The following is a 16,602-nucleotide window of genomic DNA, read 5'->3' as shown; positions in this document are numbered from 1 at the left end:
CCCCAGAAGAAAAAAAAGAGCTCGCCAGCAAACCTTAGCAAGTTTAAATATTGTGGAGGGAGTAAAAGCTCCAAAATGGCACTGTCACAGAGAAACAGTATTGTCGAAGATATGGAAGATGACGAAGTCTCCCTATCAGCATCTGAAGACTCAGCCGCAGGAAACGGTAAAAACGACCAACCTCTTACTTACTCAGCTATGGCAGACATTGCCGCTGATATCAAAAGCTCTTTTGCTGCAGCAATCACAGATATCAAAACCGAGCTAATGAGACTAACTGAGCAAATGGCAATCTCAGACAGAGCTGGGAAAAGGAGGGACAGAGCACTGGTCAGACTGGACGATATCACAAATTCGCACTCCCAACATTTGATCGATATGAACAGGCAGATTGAAGACCTGGACAACCGTGGTAGACGGAACAATATCAGGATCAGAGGAGTGCCTGAAACGGTATCCCCAGACCAAATTAGACCAGCCCTAACCGCTATCTTCAATACTCTAATCGAATGGCCGGAACAATCCCCCATCGAATTTGACAGGGCACATAGGGCTCTCAGACCCAGAGCGCAGGACGGAATCCCCCCAAGGGACATCATCTGCTGCCTAACTAACTTCAGCTTGAAGGAAGACATTCTCCAAAAAGCATGGATGAAGGAAAGGATAGTGCATGAAGAAGCCACGATTCAACTTTTCCAAGACCTTTCACCCATCACACTTAAAAATAGAAGAGCTCTACGTCCACTTTTAGAAGTACTGAAGCAAAAAGGAATCAACTACAGATGGAAATTCCCATTCGCACTACAAGCAAACTTTCTGGGGAAACAACATATGCTAAAAGTCCCTGATGACCTCAAAAAATTCTGTGAGGAACTACAAATTACACAGATGGAACTCCCGGACTGGTATGCTGAATTCCTCACACCACCGGCAATCAACAATCCACAATTCACGGCGGGACCTCCTCACGCGCAATCGCCTTATCAGCTAGGCAAGCACCGCAGAAGCACTGACAGACACAACTTTGAATCCCCAGCATCCTCTAAAAGTGCCAGGAGCCCGAGGGCAAGGGACCCAAGAGGCTACTGAAGTGGCTACAATTTCTACGATACACATCTTGGCTTGAAGCAAGTTACTATCCAGTTTCCTGGTATGGAACTTTGATACGGCGCAACCCACCTTGTTTTGTTCTATTTTTTGAGCGACTCACCCATTATCCCATCCGGCGGCTGTAACTAATTTTTCGCAACAGGGGAGCCAACAACCCTAAGAGCTAAAAGTTCACAAACCAAGGCTGCTCTCTGAAATCCACACCGGCAAATGATACGACCTGCCTATCTGGGGCCCCCTCCCCCCCCTTTTTTTTTTTTTTTTTCTCTTCCCTAACCATTGTTTGATCTACACATTCAGTGGAGAGACTATAATACCCTGCGACAACGCTGTTCACTTCTATTTTATTATGCCCTAACTTTTATCTTTTATTTAGGTTCTGAAAACGGCAAAAGAGTTAAGCGTCTTACATGTTGCCACTTGCATGTGTGACTTTCCCCCATGTCCTCTGAGATGGTGTCTCTCTTTTGACTGCAGAACCGTGAGTAGCATTGCACGAGTCACCGCTTTATATGTCCCCCCCCCAACATAACAAGGGGGAAGGCATACCCTAATGACTTATGGCAGGGAGCAGCGACTGGTTGACCCTACGGGCACTATTTAATATATCTTGACTGCACCTTCTTTATGCATAACCCAGGCAACCATCAGCGAAGTTCCTCCTCCCTAACCCGCTTAGACTTACCTTGCTTTGGGACTGTGAGAATGGGCTGGACCTTATATGGGAAGGACACCACACTGTGCCTTACTGTGGAAATAGACACACCTATCAATGATCTTGTGGCTCCCCTACTTGGTGTGGGAAACTCACTGTCCTTGCATAGGGATTAAAATGCCCACAGGGTACACGGAGGCATCTGGTACTCAGTATGCAATACAGAAATGTGAAAGTCAAATGCTCAGGATATGGGTTAAAAGTTTATAAGTTTTTTTTAAGCTAGTATTTGTTATACAGCCTGGCGCCCAGGCCATAGTTTCTTTTGAATGGTTTATACTGTGTTTATAATGTTAATCTCTTCTGTGAACTGGTTAATGGCAACTCGCACATCCCCTTCCCCTCTCTCCCCCCACTACTCAAGTCTACTGTAGCTTATAATAGTTGCTAATAGATGGTCTCAGATACCTTACCTACAGATAACCTCTTGATGAGGCTTAGAACCAAAAGCTGTACAGGTCTCCTACACTGGTCACCTTCATCACTGCTATAGCACAGTCCAAAGAAACAGTCGCTGCTAGACTGTTTGTTGATCACCTCCCACTCTCCCCCAAAGGGAAAGTACTAACACATACGCACGTTAGTTATCTCCCAAACTGACCCACCACCAACTGGTGGCTGGTGGGTACTCCTCTTCTTATACCCTAACCACTTACGTCTTTTTTCCTCCTTACCCCCTAACCTAACTCCCCCTCCTCCCCACTCCCACCCCCCCCGCTCTTACCCCCACGCACGTTTGCAATTTCCTTCTCAAACCCAAAGCATCGTATCCTAACACACTCTGTGTCACTAACATCTCTTGTGAACACCGTTCACACACACACAGCTTCTCCAGAACCTGCCCATCCTAGATTAAAAGACAGGATGGCATATGCTTTCTTAGGGAAAACACCAACTCTTATCTCACACAATGTAAATGGTCTGAATACTCCTGAAAAACGGTCTAAATTGTTTAGAGAACTTAAAAAAGTACGCCCCTTAGTGGTATTTCTACAAGAGACCCACTTCAAAGATAAGAGTATTCCTAAACTCACTGACAACGTATACACAAAAGTCTACCACTCTACCAACCCCCATACTAAAACAAAGGGAGTGTCCATCCTTTTGAACAAAGACGCGCCCTTTGACCTGAAGCACCAACTTACTGACCCTGAGGGAAGATATTTGTTTCTGAAGGGCACATGGGAGGGATCCCCTATAACACTTGCTAACGTGTACTTCCCGAATACATCCCATGTGCCATTCTGTAGCAAAATAATTGAAGAACTTAAATGGTTTGCAGAGGGGTGTGTTCTTCTGGGAGGGGACTTTAACATTCCTCTTTCCCCCCTCAGGGATACCTCTTCTGGACACACCCACGTCAGTTACAGGCTTCTCAAACGAATGAAATCACTATTGCAGTCTCTGACTCTGGTTGATGCATGGAGATCCGTCCATCCATCAGAGAAGGACTTTACTTTTTTTTCCGCACCTCACAAACGGTACTCAAGAATTGACATGATCTTCATCTCACAAAGGGACCTGGGCAATTTACTTGCAGCCGAGATAGGCATTATTGCCCTCTCTGACCATGCACCCACAGCTATCTCAATAGAACTGGGTGCACACAGCAAACCTGCATTTAATTGGAGACTCAACCCTACACTCCTCACTGACCAAATAGTGAGAGATGACATCCACAACACGATTAGTGCATACTTCCACAACAACACTGACAATGATACAAACCCGCTAAACAACTGGGAAGCCCACAAATCAGTGGTGAGGGGTGAACTGATAAAGTGGGGCGCCAGGAAAAAAAGGGAAAGAGAGGGAGAAATCACAAAACTATCCCAGCAAATTGCTAACTTGGAATTGCAACATAAACAATCTCACTCTCTCCGGGTAGAAGAGCAACTGACCGAATGCAGAAAGGCACTACGCTTTTTACTAGATCTCAAAATTAAAAGATCCCTGTTTTTCAAAAAAAATATTTTCTACGAACAAGGAGACAAGAGTGGGAAACAACTAGCTAAGGCCCTGAAAGAAACAACACTATCAAGTCATATACACGCCATAAGGGACAAAGAGGGCCCACTGACACTGCTTGCCAATAACCCTGCCATATGACCTTCTCATTCACCACTGCATGACAAAATCGAAAATTAAAACATTTGACGCACTTAGCTCCGAGGTGGGCGGGACATTTTCTGGCATTTGGTTTTATATGCAATTACGGGACTTTGTGGTAAACAGTAAGCACAAATCCAAATTTAAACTCCCGTTGACGCAACTGGAATCCATATGCTTAAAAAGATCGCCAGTAGCCCACACCACGTCCCTTGCCTACTCATGGCTAATTTGTACGCCACATGCGGATAACAATAAACACAAAAAGAAGTGGGAACATGACCTTAAAATGAAAATCTCAGAAAAAGAATGGGAAAAGGTGTGTACTTTGACACACAAATGCTCGTTAAGCACCAAATACCAAGAGATTCCCTATAAGGTCCTCACTCAATGGTATATGACACCACAGAATGCTGGGGGATGGTCCCGCCCTACCTCGGATAAATGTTGGAGATGTAAAACTTGTATAGGCTCATTTATACATATTTGGTGGGAATGTCCCCTCATCAGCACCTACTGGGATGAAATTAAGACATGGATAAAACATATAACGGAAACTAATCTCGAATTAAACGCAGCCACATGCCTGATCAATTTAGTCCCAACTACCCTAAGTCGGTACAAAAAATCTCTCTCTAGACACCTACTCGTTGCTGCGAAAACACTCATACCTATCTACTGGAAAACCACCACAGTCCCAGGAGTCAAGGACTGGTTAAACAGAGTGCAATACATTTACAAGATGGAGGAAATAGTGGCAATGAAAAAAGAGAACAGCACATCCTTTAACAAAACCTGGCAGCCTTGGCTGGCTTTTACCCTCTCTTCCGATTACCAATTACTTACTGGTTGAATTTCCCTTCCCCATTTCTCTATGCAGGAAAAGGAAATAGAAAGGAGAAAACAGACTGATTGAGTTATATATACTCCTATTAGACACACACCTAACCTTAAGAATTGAACCCTAGTGCGATGGCATCCCCCCTTGGCCTCCAATTCCCTTTACCCTGTACCCTCTTCCACCCTTCCCCAAATACATATCCTATCCTATGGTATCACTAGTTTCTATCTTATCTATATGATTTGGTTTTATCTTCTGTTCCAATTGAGATAAATGGTTACAACATACATGCTACCTAATTGTACCAATGCTTGTACACATACCATTGTTGACAACATCTATAATTTCATGCTAATTGTAAACCTGCATATATTTTCAATAAAAACCTTTTTGATTGTGAAAAAAAAAAAATAAAAAATAAAAAAGGAAATGCAAGTTGGCTCCTCACCACAGGAGTACATGAGTTGTATCTTAATTAACGGTAATCCCGAGTGTGGCTCGGGGAGGGGGGGGATTTTCAGTACCAAAAGTGGTAACCCCCGAGCCACACTCGGGATCGCATTGCAGAATCCAGGCAAAGTTACCTAGTATACCCCAGGATCCTGTGATGTCTCCTCGCTCTATGTGCGAGTCGTCCTCCACCGGATCTATCACAGTGCTGAGCTCCATCCCCTGTAAGCATTGCGAAGCACAGGGACGGAGCACGGCACCAAATTCAAAAAGTAAAAGACACATTACACATACAGTACACTTACAGATTGCATTACTGTATCAAATTATTTCACATCCCTTTTGTCCCTAGTGGTTTGTCCAATGCCCTGCATGCAGTTTTTATATTATATATACTGTTCTTTCTGCCTGGAAACTGGAGATTGTCCATAGCAACCAAAAAGTGTCCCCTTTACATCAAAAGCGGTTTTAGATGAGCTAGAATACAGCGATAATAAATTAGAATCACTCGCAGAATTGAGCGATAGCGATTTGTGGGGAGATCCATCATCAAATACTGAAAAGTAATGACAGCGACAATACTGCAATTGAGCAAATTTCAGAGTTTTTGATTTGATTATATTATTGAATAATTTATTATTATTATTATTATTATTATTATTATTATTATTATTATTATATTATTTGTTATAATTATTTATAGTTATTTATTATATTTTAATTTATGATTTTGTGTTTCAAGCTTTATCATACCTGGGATGTCTACTAGACTCTTGTTTGGACAGATTTAAGTGCTATTACTAAGAATTACAGGCCTACAATATAAAACTCCAAATTTCCATGCAAAACATTGTACCACTTTGAGCATCAAAAATCTGAAATAATCATACCACCAGGGAGGTTAAGGAGCTGGTATTTTTGTCACTTTGTTTCAAATCTTTATATAACAGTTTGTAAATGACATGCAGAGATTAAAAGCAAATTACATAGGCATGGGTGAACGTTTCGGCCCAAACATAGATTGACGTCACATGACATCAGAAGGGGGCAGTGTAGACAAAAAAGACACAGCAATGACAAACCTCCATCTCTATTATACATATAAAAACAAGGGAGAAAAATAGTGGGACTTTAGATGAGGGATGACACTGCATGTGCCACCGGGTGACGTAGCCGGGTGGCCCTGGCCCTTGCCTATATAAGAAATTTCAAAGAGCAGAATGGACTTACGGCGGGAGGCCTCCCAGAAGGCAAAAACATTTAATTTTTTTTTTTTTTCGGCTGTGGCAGGCATCATGATTGACGATGGATTTACATCGAAGGACACTATTTATTTATTTTTTTAATAAAGAATTGGTCAAAAACTGTCTTGTGTGGTTATTGCTTTTGCACACTTTTTTGGTGAATGGGTAAGGGTACGATGTACCTGATACCCCTTCACATGGGGGAGGCGGGATCTGGGGGGGCTTATCTGAATCTGGTGGTCGGGAAGAGGACCTTGTCCCCATCAACATGGGGACAAGGTGCTTTGGGGTGGAGGTCAGAGCCCCTGCCCCAAAGCACCGACCCCCCCATGTTGAGGGCATGTGGCCTGGTATGGTTCAGGAGGGGGTCTCTGGTGGATAAGGGCCTGGTATGGATTTTGGGGGGACCCTTTAAAAAAAAAAAATCAGTAGCCAGGTGCTGGCTATTGTAACCGTGAGTCATTGTAAATGGGATTTGACTTGTTTTTTTTTTTACTTTAGAAAATGTTTTCTGTACAGACATGGCACTTTACAGACATATTAAAGGGGGGGGGGGGAGGCAGGCACTATATTTAAAGAAAGGCATTTTTCATTTTTATTGATGCACTTTAAGCATCATTAAAGTCACTGCTCCTGAAAAAAACAATTGTTTAAAAAAAAATATATATATAGTTACATGTCCCCCAGGGCAGTACCCGGACCCCCATGCCCCTTTTATTGCCAATTACTTGTATATGAGCATTCAAAATGGGCACTTTTGATTTTTCCTGTTCGGCTTCCATAGACTTCAATGGGGTACGCTGTTTGGGTTAGAAAATTTCCCCTGTTCGGGAGTTCTGCTGCGAACTGAACAGGGGGTTGTTCGGCCCATCCCTAATAGGCGTTTACATGACAATGTGTACATAAAAGTACATTATATACATAGCACTGTTGCTAGATTAGTATATAAGGTAAAAACAATCAACAAGCAGGTAGTTACAGTACAAGTTAATATTTGCTGGTTAACCATCACTTGTAATAGAAAAAAGGCATGACAGGACCTCTTGAACATGAGATCTGGGGTCAAAAAGACCTCAGTTCTCATAGTTACACTAAAATAGAATAAAAAAAAGAGCTATGGGCTGAAGTGATGTTTTGACAATGGTATGGAGTAGGGTGGGGGCCCTCTTCCCCTCACTCGTCTCCATACCTAACAGGAGAGCGGAGCCGATCGCCTCCACTGGCAGCTCCGGTAAGCGACAGAGGGCACCGGACCGCTGCGGGAGCGCCCCCCTCCCGCCGCTGATAAAAGTGATCTTGCAGTGATTCCACTTTTATCTGAAAGCGGACCACCCACTGAAGAAGAGGATACTGAGGTTATGGTAGCTAGCTGCTGCCATAACAACGATATCCTCTTCAACAACGGCGGGTGGTCCGTAAGTGGTTAAAGCATAACTCCACTTTTGTTGAGAAAAAAAAAATCCCCCTCTGGATGATCTCTGTACATTGCAACCTTTGTTGCAGATTCCTACCTTTTTGTTATTCTGAAGAAATCCATGTGTGTTTTTCTGTGCTTCTGCACTGAGTGGGTCTAATGGGAGTGTTTTCATAATTAACTGTCAGGTGTGGCAGCTGCAGGGAAATCTGCTGGGCCTGCATCCCTTTAGATGTGCTCCTATTGAAAGTATCTCTCCAAAAATGACATTTTTGTTTCAGGGGATGCCTGAAATCTGACTTGTATCTTGCAGTGCAGATTTCTGGGAAAATTGGTGAGCCAATCGCACAAACAGGAAATGATGTTTCTGGGGAGTGGTCAGTACACACTCCAGGTAGCCATATTGCAATGCATTCTCCAAAAATTACAGAGGCTGCAGACTGGAAAGCAAAGGTAATTTTTAATAACATTCAATTACAAAAATATGATTATTATTTTTTCTTTAGTTGCTATTTTTCCCTCACAAAAGTGGAGCTACCCTTTAAATGACTAGGAAACAGCAGATCAAGCAAATATATATTCTTCTAAAAAGTAATTCTGGAATTACTATCAACAAAGTGTTGAATGGATTACATTTACATAGGATATCCCCCGTCCAATCCATCATTAATTCTGCTGCCAGGCTCATCCACCTTACCAACCGATCAGTGTCCTTTTAAGGACTGGTATAGGTGTACAGTGTATAGGGTTGTACACGTATAATATACTTTCTTTCAAAGATACAAAGTATATTCTGTATACTCTCTATCACGGTGCTGGTGTTGTGTCAGTGCTCTCTATCTCGGTGCTGGTGTCAGTGCTCTCTCTCTATCTTGGTGCTGGTGCCAGTCCTCTCTATCTCAGTGCTGGTGTCAGTGCTCTCTATCACAGTGTTGGTTTCAGTGCTCTCTATCTCGGTGCTGGTGTCAGTGCTCTCTATCTCGGTGCTGGTCTCAGTACTCTCTATCACGGTGCTGGTGTCAGTGCTCTCTATCACGGTGCTGGTGTGGTGTCAGTGCTCTCTATCTCGGTGCTGGTGTGGTCTCAGTGCTCTCTATCACGGTGATGGTTTCAGTATTCTTTATCTCGGTGCTGGTGTCAGTGCTCAGTCTCTATCGCGTTGCTGGTGTCAGTGTTCTATCTCAGTGCTGGTGTCATTGAGGGAGATAGCAGAGGAGAAGTCAATCAGCAGGCAGTGCCAGCACCATGGCTGAGGATCAGCACTAGACTGGCACCTCCGGACCACCGCAGTGGAGCCCTGCATAGGTGGGGGTAAGGGCCGGGCAGAGGGAGGGGCTCAAGCACAGGTTGGCACACTGGGACACTGACACAGGACTGCGCTGCCCTGACTGTGGCACTGAGCATCTCCTGCACCCCCTTCATAGCCTGCCCTGACCTTGCCTCTCCTCCATGGCTTTCATGCGCTCCTGAATTGTCAAAATGTCACAGATAAAAAAAGAATGCTTGTGGCCTGCAGCGGAGCCGGATGGTCGCATAGATCCAGAGCTCCGGCGCTTCAGGGATTAAGTGGCTATTAGCGAACCATCTGACCACCGTTTTCACTCAAAAAAACGGCGATTTAGCTTGGGCAACAGTCTTGATTATGCCTAGCAAACGGCAGAACCCAAGGCGCCCGCACCGCTTAACGGACTTCTTCCACATGAAAGCTATGGAGGGTAAGCAAGATGGCGCTGGGGCCTACTCTGTCCCTGCAGCCCCAGCAGAAAGACATCACACTAAGACAGGGAATCCTGCTAAAATGACACTCTCACCCAATTCCCGGCCCTCCTCCCTGCCTTCCCCAGCAACCCGGAGCCCAGTTAAGTCCAGACCCAGGCTGGATGGCAACGGATTGCACACATTGGATAGCCCAGGCCCCGAGTCCGGAGATGACACGAGAGACATGCCGGAATCGATCGAATCTTTCCCTACACAGAATCAGCCTGTGATGGACACTGTGTTAAAAGACATGCTGCTGTCCCTTAGAAGTACCATACAATCAGATATGGCATCCTGCATGCACAAGTTTAATGGGGATATTCATAAATTGGGTGAGAGGGTAGATCACATTGAGGTGAAAATGGGCGAATACGTCGATACGATTAACGATCTGGTCGATGTGTATGAGGAAAAAGAAAGTGACACTGCGTGAGTTAAGGCGAAATTGGCCGATTTGGAAGACAGGTCTAGGAGAAACAATCTGAAAATAAGGGGTATCCCCGAATCAGTGCAACAATCTGACTTGAACTCCTATGCTACAACGCTCTTTAAAACCCTCATTCCTGAGCTTACGGATCTTGATGTTATCATTGATAGAATACACCGGCTACCTAAGCCTTCCCATTTGTCTGAGCAAATACCACGGGATGTTCTCCAACGCCTACACTTCTTTCACGTTAAAGAAAGTCTTATGTTGTACATGAGAAAGCAGGAGGTCATTCCCCCACAGTATCAGAACTTGCAGTTTTTTGCAGATCTGTCCCAATACACCCTACAGAAAAGAAGGAACCTGAACACTGTTACAAAAGTTCTCCGAAACCACAAAGTTGCATACAAATGGGGTCACCCCACGAAGTTTGTAGTGACACGTGATAATCGCACATATGTGATCTCTTTTTTAGAGGAGGGTATTACTCTCCTGCGAGAATGGGATATTCTTCCTGAGGATGTGATCACTTCCCCATCCACCAGCACACCCAGACAAGTTGACAGGGACTGGAAAGAGGTCACTGGCAAAAATGCTCATTCTCATACATGAGCCTATCGGATGGTCATAAGAAACTTTGTATCCCTGGAGTGTAGGGCCGTGACTTGTACGGTCGGACTAAACCCCCACAAATAGCAGCAGTTGCCCGCTGACTACGGGTGACTTGTTATTCACTTAGAGGAGCACCCTGTTTGGTGCTCAGTTGCACTGGACTATGTTTCTTTTTTATGTTTTTACATGTTTACTTCCTTTCTCTTTTTCTAATATGCTCCGTTTCTTTTCCACGAGATGTCTACCTGCAACAGAAGCAGGTCTCTTTGCGAACCTTCAGGAGACCAGGATGACAGAAAACCCAGACCATTTGCATCTTATTTCTCTGAGTCCTTCGGGTGGACCCTATGTCTCTATGATTGGCAATGTGAGTACACCTTTTTTGTTACTGGCTATGGGACTTTCTTTATTGGTGCACCCCCATTCTCCTTCTGATGATTGCACCGCCGCCCCAGATCCTTACCAACGCTACATCTTAGCACGTAGATCCCAGAACATATGGCTTTGAGGGTCCTCACTATCAACGCTAGGGGTCTTAATCATCCCGCAAAGCGGAAATCCTTATGGCGGGAAGCTTTACTCCACAACAGTGATATTGTCTGCGCTCAGGAGACACACTTTAACTCCTCGGGTCCCCCCAAATGTTCACATAGCAACTATCCCTTTGTCTTTACAGCCAACGCTGACTCCAAGTCTAGAGGTGTTCTCATGGCTATTAGAGATACGGTGGCATTTAAGCTGCACCTAGAGGTTAAAGATCCAAAAGGCAGATTCTTGATCCTGGTCTGTGAAGTGAATTCTTCCTCTTACACGATCGCCACCATATACTCCCCTAATGTGCACCAAGTGCATTTTTTCAACAAACTTATTAGAAAAATCTGGAAGATCCAGAAAGGTTTATTAGTGATATGCGGAGACTTTAACGCCACTCCAGACCCGACGTGCGATTCCACCTCAACTTCCTACCAGAAGGCGGCCAAACTACTACCCTCCATTCACAACAACAATTTGTATGATGCTTGGCGCTGCTTCCATGCGGCTGAACGGGATTTCACTTTTTTCTCTTCACCCCACCGGGTCTACACGCGAATAGACCTGTTTTTAGTTGATCAAAGAGTGTTATTATTGTCGAAATCTGTCTCCATTGGCACAATATCTTGGGCTGACCATGCCCCAGTGGTGTTGTCCATTGCGGTGCAGAGAAGTCCATTATGGAAACTTAACTCTTATCTTCTTCAACAGAAGGAATCTAGAGACACTGTACATACCCGCCTTCGGGAATTTTGTGATCATAATGATGGTTCAGTCGGTGATAACTATGTATTATGGAATGCCCATAAGGCATTTATACGGGGAATTCTGGTACAGCTGGGAGCGAGGGCTAAGAGGCAGAGGCTGCAGCGATTAAACGAGCTAACTACAGCAATTGCTGACACAGAGGCACAAAACAAACTCCACATCACACCGTCCTTATCCGTAAGACTGACCCAACTCAGACATGAGCTTAGGCTCCTGCTCGTAGAAGAATTCGAAAAAACATCCAGACGAGTGAAAATGAACTACTACGTACACGGTAACAGAGCAGGCAAGCTCCTGGCGCACAACTTGAGGGGCGACAGACACAAATCTAAAATTCCTTACATAATTCACCCTGTGACTAAGCAAAAAGTGTATCACCCCCAACAAATAGCTGATGCATTTAGCTCATATTACGAATCCTTATATAACCTTAAAAAGGACCCTTCGACACACCAACCCCAATTAGGTACGATAAACGACTTCCTGTACTCCATCTCCATTCCCCGACTGACGCCCGACCAACTACAATCATTAAATGAACCATTTACTGATACTGACATCCACAAAGTTATTGCCACTTTACCACTAAATAAATCTCGGGGACCCGACGGATTTGGGGGGGAATATTACAACGAATTTGCTCCAATACTGACCCCCTATTTAGTGAAAGTTTTTAATGATGCGGCCGCCTCTGCCTCTTTCCCTCCTGAAATGTTAGAAGCAATAATTGTTACTATACCCAAGCCAGGGAAGACTCCCGACACCCCCTCTAATTTTAGGCCGATATTGCTCCTCAATACGGATGTGAAACTATATGCTAAGCTGATTGCTCAGCGCTTAGTCGAAATAATCCCTACAATTGTTCATCCGGATCAAACGGGGTTTACCTTGGGCAGACAGACGTCGGATGCCACTCGCAGAATGATTAATATCATTCACATGGCCGAAAGGCAGAAAAGGCATTCTCTGCTTCTGACTTTAGACGCAGAGAAGGCCTTTGATCGCATACACTGGCTTTATATGACAAGAGTCCTGGAAGCCTTTGGTTTTGCTGGCAATATACTCACGGCTATTTTAGCTCTATATTCTAATCTCTTGGCTAGAGTGAATGCATCCGGGGTTCTTTCCACCCCTTTCGCAATTTCTAATGGCACAAGGCAGGGGTGTCCGTTATCCCCGTTAATATTTAACCTGTTAATGGAACCCCTAGCTATATATATCAGAAACCATTCTGAAATTAGAGGCTTCCCAGTTGGCGCAGACAGTCATGCTATCAGTTTATTTGCTGACGACATAATCTTGATCGTGACAGAGGTGGAGTCTTCCCTAGCTGCGATTTCTGATACTTTGACTATGTTCAACCGAATATCTTACTATAAGGTTAATGAAAACAAATCCCACATTCTTGGCCTAGGCATCAACCCTGCCATCCAAGCTCGCCTAGAGGGAACCTACCCCTACTCTTGGAACGCCAATGGGATACAGTATCTAGGAATTACACTAACGGCTAGGGCTGCACAATTAGCTGAGGCAAATTACACAGCATTTCTTCAACATTTAGAACCCAAACTGCATTCTTTATCTAAAGTAGAACTAACGTGGTCCGGTCGACTGGCAGCCCTTAAAATGACAATACTCCTCCAATTTATTTATCTGTTTCGCACTCTCCCTCTTCCAACCCCAAACATTTACTTTACTAAAGCTCAATGCATGCTGAATAATTTTCTATGGCAGGGGAAAAAAGCTAGGTGCGCATTTCACAAACTCATCAAGTCCAGATTAGTAGGAGGTATAGGACATATCGCTCTAAAAGACTACTATCTGGCAGCGTGCTTGGCCCAAATCAGACAGTGGTTTCTGAGCAGGGCCAAGGCCAGATGGATTGAATTGGAAGTCTACCAATGTCCTTACAGGAATCCACTGGATCTACTCTTAGCAGCTAGATTTATGTCCGCACTACCCCCTAACATTTCTCCGCCTATGGTGGCAGCCATAGAGGCTTGGAGAATCCTACTTCACACTCCATCGGACGATGCTCCTTCAAAATCCATTCCACTAACCCTATCCAGTCTTCAACTCCTGATCCCTAACTTAAAAATCAAACAATGGTTGGCCAAAGGTGTCACTGCAGTCACTGCATTGCAAATAGGACCAGCCACAAAAACCTTTAGAACATTACAATTGGAATTCGGATTGCAACCGGACGACATTTTTACTTATAATCAATTCTCCCACTTACTTTCGACACTTCCCGACCCATCCACCGTTTTACCGTGGAGGGTCTATCTTTACTTCAACAACCCTACCACATCTATTAAGGGAATCTCATTAATGAATAGCCTTTTACAGCAGAAAACAACATTTATTAAAACCCCTTTCATGCGGTCGTGGGAATTGGACCTGTCCAAGTCTTTCACCGATGATCAATGGCGTATTGCCATATCTTCTACCTACAAGACCACCAGAAGCGCCAACTTGTGGGAACTTTACCAGAAGTTGTTGTTGCGGTGGTACCTCACACCCTCAAGGATAGCCTGCTATACCCCACAAGCCTTGCCATTGTGCTGGAGGAACTGCGGCTATAGAGGCACACTCATTCATATCTTTTGGGAATGCCCAGTGATATAACCTCTATGGACTGACGTATTTAACACATTATCCATACTCTCAAGCATCCTTGTGCATCCATGCCCAGGTCTAGCTATTCTATCTCTAGGCATAGAACTATTACCTCCTCGTTTAAGGAAAATTGTAACACATATTCTCCTGAGTGTACGCCTGGAGTTGGCCAGGGGTTGGAGGTCGGTGGTAGCACCTTCACTCTCGGTAGTTCTCCAGACAACGAACTTGCACATTTCTTATGAACTGATGTTTGCCTCTTCCTTAGGCAAATATAGGCAGGCTTGCACAGAATGGGAACCGTGGTTGAACTGGTAAAAGGGACATAAAATATATCCTATTATGTAGCTTAATAGTCCTTGGGTACCGTTAGTTATCCGAGAGTGGAGAAATCCATGGTCCGTAGCAGGGGGGGGGGTGCGGCCCACTCACTCGGGTGCAGTTAGATCCCATAAGGGGCGCCCGGGTCGGTGAGTCGCAAACTCCCTATCTAACTGTTTCACCTCTACTCTTTGAGGACTACCCAGTAGTTATTCTATACCATGGGTCTTCAAACTATGGCCCTCCAGTTGTTCAGGAACTACAATTCCCATCATGCCTAGTCATGTCTGTGAATGTCAGAGTTTTACAATGCTTCATGGGATGTGTAGTTTCACAACAGCTGGAGGACCGTAGTTTGAAGATCCCTGTTCTATGCACTCATATTTAGATCGGTGATGCTCCCATCTTGTTCTATTATTTTATATCATCCAGTGTGTAACACATATATTTGCTTTGGCAGGTCTCGGGTCTCCATTAGAGTTATATTTGCTTTGGCAGGTCTCTGGTCTCCATTAGAGTAATGTTGAACTTTCAGTACTTATTGTTTCATGTGCTGACTTTATATTGCTTATGACTATAATTTGTATTACAGTTTGAGCATATGTATGCTGTTGAATATCCTTTGCTGCTATTCTTGTGGAAATTTTCAATAAAAGTTTATTGTTATAAAAAAAAAAGAATGCTTGTCGTTGTCGATCCCAGATTCACTTAATACTTTTGTTATGTCAGTGTCCATGTGGTGGGACTATGTGTACACAGATAGTAAGTATTTTGTGGCTGAAAATATGACCTGTAGGTTTTTAAGGTTCGCCTGCCATTAAAGTCAATGAGGTCCGCCTCAAACTTTGCGGTTCGCGAACTTTTGGCCGCGTTTGTGGTTCGCGTTTGCGAAACGTCTCGTCGGAAGTTCGTCCATCACTACTTGTCACCTCCTCCATGCTCTCCTCCAGGACTTCTCCCGAGCCCCTCCCAATCTATCCAACTAGCTCCTACACTGTTTGTGTTTAGATGATTCCTGAAAACCCTTCTCTTCAGAGAAGCCTATCCTGGCTCCACCTGACAACTGTACTTTTGTTTTCTCCATCAACTCATCCCCCACCGTTATTACCTCTTGTATCACTTGACCCTCCCTCCTAGATTGTAAGCTCTAATGGGTAGGACTCTCTGATCCCTCCTGAATTGTATTGTAAGTGTACTGTCTGCCCTCATGTAAAGCTCTGCACAAACTGTTGGTGCTATATATGTAGCACTGACCCCCGAAGGAGCTGCTGAATTTGTTTGGGCCTGCACTCTGCTAGTGAACCCCCACTGACTTGGCTCAGTCTCCTTGACACAGCTGTGGTGCAATGTTGGTGTGGAACTAATGGTGAAGGATAACCCCACAATATACAATATAATAACAGTATACCTTTGTTATTACCTGGGTATCCGATGGCTCCACCTGCTGGGAAAGGAACAACACTTCACACCCAAGTACTTAACCAAAAACTTATTTTTACTATGGTTAGCGTAAATTTATAATTACAGCAGTTGCCCTGTCACATAAACATAATGTAACAATACAGAAAGTGCAAACAACAAAATTGTACCTGCATAGTTGTCCTATATGACCTCTGAGAAAGTGGCTCCAATTGGGACTAGTGCTCAGAGTGACTACACCTTACTCTGGGCACCTTCCCACTT

Source organism: Lithobates pipiens, unplaced genomic scaffold, assembly GCF_037356315.1.
Source record: "Lithobates pipiens isolate NorthernLeopardFrog02 unplaced genomic scaffold, aLitPip1_a1.2 Scaffold_8, whole genome shotgun sequence".
NCBI lineage: Eukaryota > Metazoa > Chordata > Amphibia > Anura > Ranidae > Lithobates > Lithobates pipiens.
This window is presented reverse-complemented; position numbering follows the sequence as displayed.